This window comes from Podarcis gaigeae (genome assembly GCF_964106915.1).
Source record: "Podarcis gaigeae genome assembly, chromosome: 10".
NCBI classification, from domain to species: Eukaryota; Metazoa; Chordata; class Lepidosauria; order Squamata; family Lacertidae; genus Podarcis; species Podarcis gaigeae.
The window spans coordinates 36449535-36463537 of NC_139686.1; the positions used below are offsets into that span (position 1 = coordinate 36449535).

General features: G+C 43.3%; 1 long non-coding RNA gene across 3 annotated transcripts in view; it reads left to right on the forward strand.

Moving 5' to 3' along the window:
- Positions 1 to 14003, forward strand: part of LOC310825654 — a 118564-nt gene that overhangs the window by 48587 nt on the left and 55974 nt on the right. The window contains exon 1 of one of the 3 annotated variants that reach the window (XR_014555386.1): positions 11853 to 12063. The exons of the other annotated variants lie outside the window; for them this stretch is intronic. This is a non-coding gene — a long non-coding RNA (uncharacterized lncRNA). Of the gene's footprint in view, positions 1 to 11852; positions 12064 to 14003 lie in introns of those variants that run through there. 3 annotated transcript variants of the gene reach the window in all.

Genomic DNA, 14003 nt, shown 5'->3' on the forward strand with positions numbered 1-14003 from the left:
AAATTAAGTACTTAACCTGAGGTACCACTGTAAATGAAAGGTGAAGATCTGCCCTCCAGTAAATAAAAAATCCAGTAAAACCCAGATTTCTATGTGGTTAAAGGTAAAGGGACCCCTGACCCCAATGACTCTAGGCTTCCACTGCTGACCTCACTTTACTGGCCGAGGGAGCCGGCGTACAGCTTCCGGGTCATGTGGCCAGCATGACTAAGCCGCTTCTGGCGAACCAGAGCAGCACACGGAAACGCCGTTTACCTTCCCGCCGGAGTGGTACCTATTTACTTGCACTTTTGAAGTGCTTTTGAACTGCTACGTTGGCAGGAGCAGGGACCGAGCAATGGGAGCTCATCTCTTCGTGGGGATTTGAACTGCCGACCTTCTGATCAGCAAGCCCTCGGCTCTGTGGTTTAACCCACAGCGCCGCTTAAAAGAGCAAAGGGTGACATCTTATATTCAAGCAGTGGGTATTATTTCAAACACTTCTATAAAAATCAGCCCATATCATTAAACATACACAAAATAACTCCTTATGATTATGAGAGTATTGCTGATTATTGATAATTACGGGGTTGGATCAAAAGAGATCCTCCCCTTTTCTTTATTCCTGTGCCCAACTAAATCTGTTCTGAAGGGCTTGAGTGACAGTAGGTCAAGCAGGAGACAGAAGAGGAAACTGGTGAAAATCACTCCCTGCCTTTCTGGGAGTGGGATTGCTAGATTGCCAGCCCTTCTGTGAATGGAAAGCATCAAGGGGGGCAAAGGCAGTGTATTAAATAACCATCTAGATTTCATAGACAGGATAATTTCCATCAGGTTTGGAGATAGTTTCTTACACGTTCTTACATATCTGCATGGAAATTGCTACATGTTTGTTATTATCAATATTATTATTGCTGGTATTATTTCAATATACTAGCCACTTGACGCACAAAGGGGTCCCCTATAGAGCCCCTATAGCTAATGATTTACATCAAAATTGCCATATCTGACACTCTCCAACCTAGCCTGTGTTTCTTTCATGTCTTGAGCTCACATCTTGACCTGCCCATCCTTTAATCTCGTTCCCTCGTACACTCTCTGGCTACATGACTTCCAATCCCTGAAATCAAACAAGCTGTAGGGTCTTTTTTCAACAGCAGACATTGACTGTGTGCCATCTGCACCACCCACTTTGATTCCCAGGCAGGTCAGGTTTAATAAGTTAACCTCATAGCCCCCAAACAAACCAACATGCAAGATGTATAGTTTTTATCAATAACAGCCAGTTTGCTTCACAGCTACTGTTGGGAACAGGACACTGGACTAGATGGACCTCTGGTCTTGATTCAACAGGAATCTTATTATGTTCTTATTATGTCCTTAATGGAATAATGCCTGAGCAGAATTCAGAGTGCCATAGTGATTACTGGTGGGTTGTGAGTAAAGATCCTGCAGTTTATCAGCTTTCTAAACCCCATGGAAAGAACAGGAGTTTATTGGTCAGATTCTAAATACTAGTTCATTAGCACCATTAATAGGAAGCCACTACAGCTTTAAAGGTACCAGTCATGTTTGTCCCCATTTTTAAGCTTGAAGGATGACCTGTACAAGAAATCTCCATCATTCTACCAGGCCAGACTCTTATGATTCAGAAGACTCATTCCTCAGCAGTTTCTGTCTCCCCCACACTGTAAGAGTGTAAAGGAGTGGCTTGCCGTGTGTGTGTGTGTGTGTGTGTGTGTGTGTGTGAGAGAGAGAGCTTCAGCGACTGCCACTTTCCAGGAGGGGGTCAGGTAGTGGTGAGGTTGGGGCTGTGTGGGTGTACCTGCAGAAAGCCAACCCACCACTTCTGCCAGTATGTGTGGGCAGTCCCAATCTTCCTGCTGCTACGTCCTCCCACACTTAGTATGCAGCAGAAACACCAGTGCTAGGAGGTTATTACTGCAGCCCCAATCCTTTGGGTGAGCCACTCCTGGTGGCCAGTGGCTGCATAACAAGGCAGTGTTCATCAAGTACAGTGGTACCGCGGGTCACAGAGCTTCAGGTTACAGATGCTTCAGGTTACAGACTCCGCTAACCCAGAAATAGTGCCTCGGGTTAAGAACTTTGCTTCAGGATGAGAACAGATATCGGGCGGCAGTGGCGTGGCGGCAGTGGGAGGCCCCATTAGCTAAAGTGGTACCTCAGGTTAAGAACAGTTTCAGGTTAAGAACGGACCTCCAGAACGAATTAAGTTCTGTATGTGGATGATACCCAGGTCTACCTCTCTTTTAAATCAGAACCAGTGAAGGTGGTGAAGGTCCTATGTGAGTGCCTGGAGGCAGTTGGAGGGTGGATGGTGGCTAACAGATTGAGGTCGAATCCTGACAAGACAGAAGTACTGTTTTGGGAGGACAGAGGACGGGTGGGTATTGAGGACTCCCTTGTCCTGAATGGGGTAACTGTGCCCCTGAAGAAGCAGGTGAGCAGCCTGGGAGTCATTTTGGACTCACAACTGTCCATGGAGGTGCAGGTCAATTCTTTGTCCATGGCAGCTGTCTATCAGCTCTATCTGGTACGCAGGCTGAGACCCTACCTGCCCGTGGACTGTCTTGCCAGAGTGGTTCATGTTCTAGTTATCTCCCGCTTGGACTACTGCAACGAGCTCTATGTGGGACTACCTTTGAAGGTGACCCGGAAACTACACCTAATCCAGAATGCGGCAGCTAGACTGATGACTGGGAGTGGCCCCCGAGACCACATACTACCGGTCCTGAAAGACCTACATTGGCTCCCAGTACATTTCTGAGCACAATACAAAGTGTTGGTGCTGACCTTTAAAGCCCTAAACGGCCTCAGCACAGTATACTTGAAGGAGTGTCTCCACCCCCATTGTTCAGCCCGGACACTGAGGTCCAGCGCCGAGGGCCTTCTGGCGGTTCCCTCACTGCGAGAATTGAGGTTACAGGGAACCAGGCAGAGGGCCTTCTCAGTGGTGGTGCCCGCCCTGTGGAACACCCTCCCACCAGATGTCAAAGAAATAAACAACTATCTGAAATAAACAACTATCTGAAGGCACCCCTGTTTGGGGAAGTTTTTAATGTTTGAAGTTTTATTCTGTTTAATATTCTGTTGGGAGCCGCCCAGAGTGGCTGGGGAAACCAAGCCAGATTGTGGGGGGTTATAAATATTATTATTATTATTATTATTATTATTATTATTATTATTATTATTATTGGACCATCAAGGGCACAGGCATATCCTAGCCCACTTCCCTGGGAGCTCAAAACCCAGCAGGAGCAGGGCATGCCTGCACCAGTGCAAAGAAGACCTATATAGCAATATCCTCAAGACACCGACAATACTGAGATACATTCATATATCATAACCCCTTGTCATAACCCCTTGCAAAATGGTCTTTCTTTTTTCTTTTTCATAGTTGTCAAACATTAAATGAGTTTCCTTTATTTCTTTATTTATAGATGCTTAAGCACATGCATGCCTTAAAGATTCTGTCATGTTTGACCTTTCCAGCTAACGCATCCTTTTGCCAAATCATCTTATTATCACATGCTGTAAACTAAATGGTGGGACAGTAAGGTTAATAGCAATGATTCAGACTATTTAAGTGTCCTGGAACTTGGAAGACATGCTGAATGTTACATCTCTGAGTAATTTGAATGGACCAGCACAATGGGGGTTGTGGAGTGATGAAACTTACTGAGAGTCCATAATATGAAACTAAAACCATAAGCAGAAACTCTCAGATAGGGATCAGCTGAGAGACGGCACTATGGGTCAAGTGGTGCCTCAGTGTGGAGTGTCACAGCTCAGTGACAGAGCATGCAGCAGGGCCTATGATCAATCTCTGGCCTCTTCGGTTAAAAGGGTATCAGGTAGCAGGACTGGGAAAAGCCTCTGCCTATGACCTTGGAGAATCACAGCCTGTCATAGGCAGTACTGGGCAAAGTGAACCAATGATTTGACCTACTATAGTCTCCTGAACGTACTATTCACAAAATGCACACTTTGCATACATTGTTACTCAAATAATGCATCTTTAGAGGACATTTGGTACATTTTTTTTAGCTGTGCTACAAAATTTCAAGAAGTGCAAAAAATAAAAATAAAGAATTACTGTGTAGCATTCTGCAAAGTGTGATTTGGGTTGGTCACTTAAAAATAAGAGCTAGGCAAAATCTTTGAGGATTCCTAGTACTTTCATATGCTCCACTGAGGACCAGAGATGCTGCCCTCCAGCTAGCGATGGTGGAGAAATTCAATTCAGTTCATAGGCAAAGGCAAACTTACTTAATTCATGCTTTGCAAAACAAGACGCAAACCAAAACACAGTCGTTCCTCAAAATTTACCCTTCATTGACTTTTGCAGTGCAGTTCTCCAGCCTAGTAATGTCTACAAAAATGCACAGACTTGCATAGTCTTCATGTAAATAACATTTAAAAATGTGTTTTAGTAGGGAAAATTGCTTAGAAGAGATTTGCACTAAATTGCTGATGAATTTTCACGATGACTTCTCTTTTAAAAAAATTGGAAATGGATGCAGAAATATGAAGAACTGAACTTAAAATGGAAAATGAAGAAAAACCAAATTTTTGTGTGGGTTTTGGGTGTGGGTGTGGCTGGAATGTGGTTTGTTTGGTTGTTGTTGTTGTGTTGCTTTTGTTGTTTTTAAGGGATGGCATCCAATTTCGTTGCACTTGTGCAATGTTGCACTTGTGTAATGACAATAAAGAATCTATCTATCTATCTATCTATCTATCTATCTATCTATCTATCTATCTATCTATCTAAAATGAAGAAAAACCAAATTCAACACATTCGCCAGCATCTATTTTTGTTTTGATAAGCACAGTGGGAACTTTACCCCCATTGTAAATAGCAGGTGAATAGCTGCCTCTGTTCACACCATAGGTAAAGGTAAAGGTACCCCTGCCCGTACGGGCCAGTCTTGACAGACTCTGGGGTTGTGCGCCCATCTCACTCAAGAGGCCAGGGGCCAGCGCTGTCCGAAGACACTTCCGGGTCACGTGGCCAGTGTGACATCGCTGCTCTGGCGAGCCAGAGCTGCACACGGAAACGCCGTTTACCTTCCCGCTGGTAAGCGGTCCCTATTTATCTACTTGCACCCGGAGGTGCTTTCGAACTGCTAGGTTGGCAGGCGCTGGGACCGAGCAACGGGAGCGCACCCCGCCGCGGGGATTCGAACCGCCGACCTTTCGATCGGCAAGCCCTAGGCGCTGAGGCTTTAACCCACAGCACCACCCGCGTCCCCCCTGGTCCAGGTCAAACTTGCTCTCAGAGCTGACTATTAGGGCTCATCCACACTTCTGCTTGTCCCATGCTTAAAAAGCAGAGATCTCAGTGGTTTCTCCCTTGCTCTGCTCCTGGACGGGGTATAAATAAATAATAAGAATAAGAATTCCCAGGTTAAAGCCACTCTTTAGCTCTAAATTGGAGCAAATGTAAATCCACGGAGAACCCAAATTGCCATTTGCTCCAACTGAGCACTCCAACTGAGCCCCTGGTTTTCCCCAGGGGAAAGCAGCAGAACAAGAGGAGGTGTGGCTAAGCCCTTAATGAAAGACCTCTGTCAAACTATATGACAAATGTCAGATTTGTTGGCCTTCAGAGCCAAGCCCCAAACTCACGTATGTTAAAGGGTGCATACCAATGGCAGATTTAAATGCTTCCTGTCTTGGTCTCGTTCAGTTCTTCAGGTATGCTTAGCAGGAAGAAACATACTCAGGGAAGTGAGACAGACCTCATGCCCAGTGAGACAGATCTAGTCCAGTGCTATCTGCTCTCATTGTCCAAGGCCTATTCCATCACCCAAGATCCTTTTAAGTGGAGGTTCTGGGGACTGATGCACTGAGTTAGGTCCGCTTTCATTTCACCCCATTTATGGTAATTGAGTTCTGTCTGACACCCACCGCACTTTTAGTCTAACTCTGATTTTTATTTTTATTTAATGGACGCAGGATGGAACCAGATGTGAGTAGTGGGTGGGTTGAAATACCACAGCACAGTTGATCACTTCATTTGAGATCAGGAACCAGCCCTATTTCGCCCCTTGACAGAAAGTGTCCTCCTCATCTCTGGGGGAGGCTGACAACGCAGGCTGGTCCTTGAATGCATGGCTTGCATGACCTTTCTTCACACAGCAAGATAGCTTCTCTTCTTCTGTGTTGTCTTTCTACTGAATTTGCCAGCAGTGAGTCCCTTCATTGCTCCCCTGGCACAAGATGTATATTTTCATTGAGGCTGATATCAAGAGTTAAGTAAAGGAACATAATGAGGGAAACAAACTCTTTGAACTCTGCTTTCCTGTTGCGTACTTTGCCCAACACACTGTGGCACCGTATCCCTGGAAGGAAAACTGCCAAGCTCTTTTCATCTCTTAATTGCAACACAGTTGTCCTTTGCACTGGGGTTGCGCTAATGAGAGAACCATTTATCTCACATTTCATGATAGCCGTGTGTGTATGTGTGTGTGTGTTTTATTTGAAGTGTGAAATGGGAACACTAAGAGTGTTTATTTAGCAGGGAGAAAATGCCAGACGGTTGGACTTTGCTTAAGACAAACTGGGTTCAGCCTGTGATTGCAGGTCGGAATGCCCTGGGCAAAATACCACCCTGTAATACTAGCCAGCTCATATTTACAAATATCATGTATTTACCTTCACCCTGACCCAATTCTCTGATTCGCAGTGTGGATGGGAGGGGAGGTCTAATTTGTTTGTTTGCTTTGGCTTGGCTCCCAAAACTTCTACAACAGGCAATTTGAAAGTCTAACAGAAAAGAGGCCCAGATAAAAATAAAAAGGAATTTCTATTAATGGTTGACCATTAACCATTAAGTGAGCCTTTAATACTGACCACATAATACCTTCTTTTTTCTGTTCCTCCTTTTTAAGGTCTCTGAAATCCAGTACTGGGTGCCTATAAAGGACAGTAGGTCAATGTGCGTGTGCGCGTGCGTACGTGCATGCACACACACAGATTGGGAACATGTGGGCAAGTAGTTAATCTACAGCTGCTCCTGAGACTGTGGGTTGTGTCAGTTCTGTCCCAAGAATGCAACTGTTTAAAAAAGAATAACAGTAGCATCATACTACTGAGGCCTGATGTTGCTGTCTGCAGGCATGGATTTGTCAGGCTCAGTCTGAGCAACTTTCAACTATATATATACACAGTGGTACCTTGGTTTAAGAACAGTTTAGTTTAGTTTAGTTTATGAACAACTTGGATTAAGAATGCTGCAATCCCGGAAGTAGGTGTTTTGGTTTGTGAACTTTGCCTTGGAATAAGAACATGTTTTGCTTCCTGTTGAGTGTGTTCCATTTGTAAATTGAGTCCTCCACTGGTATGGGAAAGTACGCCTTGGGTTAAGAACGTTTTGGTTTAAGAACGGACTTCCGGAATGGATTAAGTTCATAAAGCAATGTACCACTGTAATATACCGTATTTTTTGCTGTATAAGATGCACCAGACCATAAGATGCACCTAGTTTTTGGAGGAGGAAAACAAGAAAAAAAATATTCTGAATCTCAGAAGGCAGAACAGCAAGAGGGATTGCTGCGCAGTGAAAGCAGCGATCCCTCTTCCTGTTCTGGGATAGCTGTGCAGCCTGCATTCACTCCATAAGACGCACATACATTTCCCCTTACTTTTTAGGAGGGAAAAAGTGAGTCTTATAGAGCAAAAAATACGGTATATTACAGGATTGCCCCAGCTCAGAATGCAGATGGAGGATGATTGTGTGTTTAAATATACCATCCCATCAAATCCTCCTGCAGGTAATCTAGCCTGTCAGGGAGGAGGTGATAAAAGACTCTGATGTGCTAATGCTGCAAGTGTAGGGATTTTTAATTTTTTAAAATTTTACATGGAAGGGAGACATTCAAATGTGATTCCTTACTTGCATTCTAAAGCGGCAGATTCAGAGGATAACTGCACTGTGTTCAATTTCAGAGTCTTTTGCTGGCATGTTTTTACAGCAGTATGCCAAGGGACCGTCCTGAGGGCCAGACACCAGACACCCTGCTGAGGTTCCCCATCCCTGCCATAGAGACTAGACCACCTGCCTGGGTACTGAGGCCATTGTCAGAGGCCCGTCCCTCAGTCTCACTACTATCAAAGGTGCAACCTGTGGTGTCCAGAAAAAGGGCTTCTTCAGTAGTCCTTGGAAATTTTTACTCTCCAGTGAAGCTTGCCCAATACCATGGCCAATATCTTTTCTTTAGCAAGCAGAGATCTACTTATTTTCCCAGGTCTTTTAGATTGTTTGTCCGTGCTGATACTTTCTTTGCTGTTCTGGTTGTTACTTTTTTATTTTATTGGTTCTACCGTTCATGGGTTTCTAATCTTTTCCTGTAAGCCACCCTCAGAATTCTTGCTGGATCGAAAATGTCAAATTGCTTATGTACATAAAATGAACAGAAATGTGAAATGGAACAGGAGATAGGGAGGAGGAAAAAGTAAATGATTGTGTTTCAAAGTAAGTGTAGTATGTTTTAAAGACTGCAATCCTATATATGCTCACGTGAGCTTAAGTCCCCTGCAACTCAATGAAAGGTACTACTGAGTAGACATTTTTAGGATTGTGGTGTAATTAAAATATGCTTTTAGTGCTCTTTTTTAAAAAAAATACAGTAAACAACAGGTAAACATAATAATGGACATGAGAGCTAATCAAAGTGCTGTGAAGGTAATTTGTATTTATACCTTGTCTATACAAATAATGGTTTAACTGTGCAATTCTAATCTCCAAAAATGAGCGAATATGATCTTTTTAAATGCTCTGATTGCCTTCTATTTTATGCTAGTTCATAAAGCTCGAATTCCTTAGAGACTTACCTCAGAGTACAGGGTGGGTGGGATGAATACTTCTCACATATTTATTCCTCTTTCTACTCCTCTGAAGCTGAGATTTTAAAGGTATTTATGCACACTAACAATCGCTTGTTATTCACCTTGCTTTGGTGGTTGATTTCAGTGTGATTTTCTCTTTTCGCAAGCAATGAAAGCATTAAATCAAACACACCTCTCTGGCAGTGTTATTTTCTCCATCTGCTGATAACTGAGCAAACACAGTTTCAAGGCTGTTTTTTCTCCCCATCTCATTAGAAAGAAAGAGGGCCTCTTCCTCCCCACTATGATTCCTGGAGTACATTAACTTGACCAACACATCACTATCTTCCCAGCAAATTCCCCAAGAGGCTTCTGAGGATAAAGTTAGCCATTAGTCGTTTCATACTCCCCAGGCACTCCTTTATGCAGATAGCATGAAAGTTCAGTCAGGCATGAAAGCCTTTATCTGTGCACTAAAATTAAATAGTGTTTCACTTCTTGGGGATATAGCTGGCTCTGTACACGATGGCTACTTGCTATGCTGCCGTGGTTGGCTTTGAAAGGGTGGTTGTCCCCTCCATCCCCACCCTGGCCAATGTATAACCTATCTGGCTGGCTGATGCTGTGTCAATCGGTTTTTGATAATGAAGGTTTGTCATCAAGTGAGGTCAGAAGGTTGGGTGATAAGTGAGATGCTGCTACAGCCGCCATCTCCTGTTCTTTTAAAGTTTACCCTGCCCACCCCCAAGAGGCTTATCCCCAAGCTCCAAGATGGGAGCTACTTTCCCCTGGAGTGATCCCATGCTGCTCTGGTAACACTGTGTGTGAGAATTAGACACACACATTGTCAGGGACATGAGCATGGATCTTTCCCACCCAATCTCAGCACTCTCCAAAAGTATGCCAGTTGTCTGAGAAAGAGTGGCAGGATTCTCATGCTTTGCAGGCAGGAAGTCCCAGATTCTGGAATCTCCAGTTAAAAGGATTGGATAGCAGGAGAACCATTGTCCATCAGAGTAGACAACACTGGACTGGTTGAACAAATAGTCTGAGCTGGAACACCACAGTTTCCTCTGCCTGTTCTGTCCGTGTGGTCATTTAATTGTGAATGGCAATAAAGAGATGGATGCACGAGTGGATTTAAATGGGACCCAATGCCATTTAAGATCAATTCACAGTTAACATAGACCAGTGATCAAGGAGGACCCAACAGTCTCTGTGTCGCAAGGCCTGCTGAGGCTGTTCTGCTGATGGACCTCAGGGCCCACCTCAACAGTAAGCTGTCTCTTTCATGGCAAGCCTGCGCAATTCCAGGATGAGCTGAATGCCAGCCAAAAGAGCAGCTGCCCAGGCACTGTTGCCCCAGCAACCACCCCACCAGTACCTAAGGCGGGTGACTGCCTTGGGAGCTGTCTTAACTTCTAGTCTGCCATTTAGCAAAGTTGTTACCTCCCAGACTCTTATACTGTCTAAATGGCTCCTGCTTGATCACTGGCCTACCTGCCAAGGTGTGGCAGATGAGTGAGTCAATTGAAGCCAGATAACCCCCCACCTACCCAATTTTGCAAAACATGCAATAATTTCTTCCTGGCTTCCACAGGGCAACAGCCTTAATTGGAGGGGGCACAAGGTGGAAGATGAGCTGCCTATCTAGCCCAAATGACTGAGAGCAGGACCCTACTTAAATACTCAGTTTCCCTTGTCCTATTCTCACAAAGGACACTGGTCCTTGCTAGATCTGAGTGGTTTCTGTAAACATTAATGCTCATCTGCATGAATCCCATTACTTTTACTGGCTCTCTCTTGGACATTTCAGTGCTCTCACATGTGTATAATGACAGAGGTGAGAGTTCATGGAAGAACACAGAGTAGCTTCTGTGAGTGGCAGTGGGAGTTTATGAATCAAGAAGGCTGCTTTGGCTCATGATTCACTTGCCATATACAGTCAGGCTTTATTGGAAATTGCCATCAGGGCTGGTTGTACGAGCCTGGCCAGTGGGGAAGCTTACTTTCTTCATTTTCTTGAAACCGGCTGCCAATTTGGTCCATTTTTTAAACCCCTCTGTGAATATCTGCTCATGCTTAATTGAATAGCTGGAGCTTTCTCTTGTTTGCCCCCACATGTTTTATAGTCCTTGCTGAGAATGTGATTTTGGCACGCGTAGAACAAGAGGGGACCATATGTAGGCACTCAATGGGGTGCTTGCGTCATCCATTTAAATTAGAAAAGAGATTTGCCCCTGTCATTGTCACTGTAATTCTGTCACTCAGTGGCGCTTTTATCTACAAAAAGGGTCTATAATTAAAACGATGAATTAATCATAATGTAGGCATGTGGTCAAGAAGTCTAATCTTTCCCTGACAGCCACAAAGTGTTTTGACGTTAATACACACACACTGTGAGCACAATTCATACAAAGCTTCACTGAAATGAATGGGCTTGCACTATGCCTGCTCATGGCAAGGCTGCTTGGGCAAGGAAAGTTCCAGAAGGAATATGGGAAAAGTCCTTCAGAAAGATGCTGTGTGCTGCCATTCTTGGAAACTCTAGGCCTTTGTATTGGTCCAGATTTCCAAGGGCTTTTCACGTGGAAACCAAGCTGAATAAATGATCTGCTAATTTCTCTTGGAGAATTACTAAAGCATGCTTTAAAGACTTCCCAAATCAGGGCAGGGTTTTTAAAACATGGTTATTATTAGTTTGGCAATCCAAGTGCATTATACCAAATCTTGCTCAGCCACACGAGCAGCCCTTTGACTGATCTGCCAATACTTCTGGCACTGGATGGTATGAGTCTAGGTTCCAGGATCATCCTTTGAAGGGCAGAGAGGCAGGCGTAACTGCAAGTGGACTCCAAGGCTAGCTGAGTGCCAGCCCAGAGAACATCTGTGGGTTTGGTGTGATGCCTGAAAAGGGGCGCCTGCATAGCACACTTGCAGCTTGTTAGAAAAATACTGGGGGCTAATATGAATAGTAGAATGTCTGTCATCTGGTTGGTGGGGCTTTTGTGTTGTGCTCCGGAATCTGCCCCTCCCTTTGGGTGTTCAGTTAAAGTTCAGTTAGAGAGGCCAACTGTCATTCTTGCCTCATGATGTTGTCTTAGTTTCTGTCAGATAGTATGTTATTGTGTTAGTTTTCTTTATTATTAAAGCTTTGTTTGACATTTACATGAGCTGCTTACTTTCCTGAAAGAAAAGAAACTCTGCTGAAGAATGGTGGAATATCCTAAACTAGTGACTGAGAGGATATTCTCAGTCTAACAAGAGGATTGCTTTTTTAATTTAAAAAAATCATCCAGCTCTCCACAACACAGCTGTCAGATGTCCATTTCAGATGTTGAGCTGATTGTGTGGACCGCAGAAGGGCTGAGGTGGCAGGCAGGGAATATGATGTCAGGGGAGGGTCCTACAGGCGTGGTCCTGCCACCCCTCCATGGTGTATATATAAGGTGATCATCTAAGAAAAAGAGGCTGGTATCATTGATTCACCTTGTGCCCAACATCCAAATTCAGCCTATAGATCAAGGCAGACATGCTTCTGCCATTTGTGTTATTTTGAGATTTGGTTACTGTTTGCTTATTTCTTTATACGATCTCTTACCCAATCTTCACCAGGAGGTCCCAGAATAAATTATAAAATACATCACAATTATAAAATACATAATAAGGTTCCAGATGGAGCAGAACAAATTATTATCATTATTAATCATCATAATAACTACCCACGCTTCACTCTGTGGTCTCAGGGTGGGTTACAACATTAAAACACAACATTAAAAACAGTTTAAAATGACTTACAGTCACAAAAATAAGGTGGTCTCCTAAAACATACACTCAAGTGTCAAAAGCCAGGGTGAAGAGTTGTGTCTTCAGCATTGGCCAGGATCTGTACAATGAAGGTACGAGACACACCACCTCTAAGTGTGAACAAAATCTAGTGTTTTTGCTTTTTCAGATTTCCAACTTGCTACCATTTTGTTCTCCTTCTGTGTACTTCTAGTGGCGATGTGCATGTTACAATGAACAGAAATAGCTCTGCCTTAAGCAAACATTTTACTTCTTATCATGGAGCAAAAAGTATGTGTAGGAAATGGTGTCTGTCAGATAAGAGCTGCTAATTATTAGGAAATGGGTGAGCTCAGGGTTAGTTATCATCGGCGTTATCACTTCCAGTTCACAAGTACATTTTTGAGATATATGTATTTCGACTATCACGTTATGTGAAAGCCCTTCTTTAAAAACATTGGTTCAGGGTTTTAAAGCTAATAAATGTGTGACAGGGCCTATCAAAGATAAAAGGTTCATTGTGATAGTTCATGAACAATATAAATATTTCTGTACATTTCTGTATTTTAAAAAAATATTTTATTATACAATACAGTCACAGCAAAGTAAAGATTATAATGTTTTGTTTATGGCATCATTTTACACAGTCTTAAAACACTGGCAGCCTTTATAGGTTCTCCACAGAAAGGTTTGTGAGGCTGGTAGGAGAGTTTTAATTTCTTTTTTCCTTACGTATGAAAAAAAAGGGAGACCAGGTTTCATCAAAGGTATTTTCCTTTATAATTCCATTTGCAACTCTTCCAAGCTCAGTTAGTCACTCTGAACTAACTATGTATATCCCAAATACTGTTGAACCAAGTCACGAGAGGTAGCTCCACCTTGGCTTTCCAGAGATATTGCTACCACTAGATGTGCAGCTACCAATAAGAATTAAATCTTTATGCTGGATAGTAGGGTTGGAATGTGAGTTTAGTGAAAGCAGGGCTAAGGCTGGGTTCGGCGAGAGAGGTTGTTTAACAATTTTGGAGATAATATTGAAGACTGTGGTCCAAAATATATTTTAAAAATTGCATTCCCACCAAGCATGAAAATGTGTTCCATATTTAAGTATTTGTGAAATTTTGTAAGACAAAACCAGAAGGAAATTTTACTTGCAACTGGGACAAAGTAAATAGGATGTGTAGTTTTCAGCAAATGGGAGAACAGCTGAGTTTCCACAATATTATCTTGGAGAACTCAGGCTTACCGGTTGGTTATAGATCATCTGCATTGATTGTAAAGTCAGAAGTCCTCTGGTTTAGTCAATAGTCCAGAGGCAAGTGTTATGTACTGAAGTTTTCACCCTTGGCCAGCAGAGGGATACTGTAGATAGTTTTCACTCAGGTCCA